We start from the raw sequence: 1088 nt of genomic DNA on the forward strand, positions 1-1088 counted from the left end.
CTGAGACTTAATTATATCATGAATAGTTTCTGGAGGAGGCTGAATACCATCAGCTCTGAATACCACATATGTCAGGGGTAGGCAGAAGGTAGATCTTCAGATGTTTTGGCCTTCAACTCCCAGAAGCCCCTACTAGCACAGCTAATGGCCAGGAATGTTGGGAGTTGAAGGTCAAAACATCTGGAGATCTACTTTCTGCACACCCCTAACATAAGTCATATAGTTTTTCAAATACCTTCAAATGAAATATTATAACATGTTTCAAGGATGGGTGGGAGTGTTCTTTTGTTTTTGCATCTTTACCCCGCATATGCTGCAACCCTTTGCTACTTGTCAAGTCCCTTTCCCTGTCAACTACTGCTTACTGGATCCCCCTCAGCCATTTGCTTTGCTTTGCTTAGAACACCCATCTCTTGAGGCTGGGCCATTCAATACAAGTAAAACTGTAGCTTAAATCGTAATGTTGGATAACTATCAAAAACATTCTTGGTGCTATGAAATATGTTCCTATCCCACAAATCCATGCCATCAGAAAAAAGAGTAGACACTCCAGAATACACTGGGAGTACTGGAAGATTGAGAAGCTGCAACAGCTGCTATTATTAAGTCATTTCTCATTAGTTATCGGCTAATTAACCTTCTGAAAATAGAAACATTTCTGCTCAGTGGAAAATGATTTTCCATTCATTGTAATGACTGAGAATTCCACTCTTGGGAACAAGACTGACTTCATTAAAAAAAAATATCAAGCAACCACAGTGTTTAATTGTAGCAGAGGAAAGGTAGATAATAACAGAGATTTCAAATTGGGCAAGCCTCTTGGGCACCTCTGCTGTCTCCCACTAACCCAAGCCACTCAGTGTCAGTAGTATGTGGAACAGCTTCCACAATCTCTGCCACATATGTGGCTGACTCATTTGGAAGATACTCCTGGCAAAGTTAGTTGAGTGAGGGCTTTCCTACACAAGGCATTTACTGTGCACTTCTCATTCCCTACTCACGGTTGTTTACAGGTTCTTTCGATGATGTCATGACCCCCGCCCCCAGTTTTGCTTCTGTGCCTAATAAGCATTTTTGGCAAGTTTTTT

This window comes from Heloderma suspectum, chromosome 2, assembly GCF_057233095.1.
Source record: "Heloderma suspectum isolate Gila_16-S chromosome 2, 16-S_ref, whole genome shotgun sequence".
In the NCBI taxonomy this organism is placed as follows: domain Eukaryota; kingdom Metazoa; phylum Chordata; class Lepidosauria; order Squamata; family Helodermatidae; genus Heloderma; species Heloderma suspectum.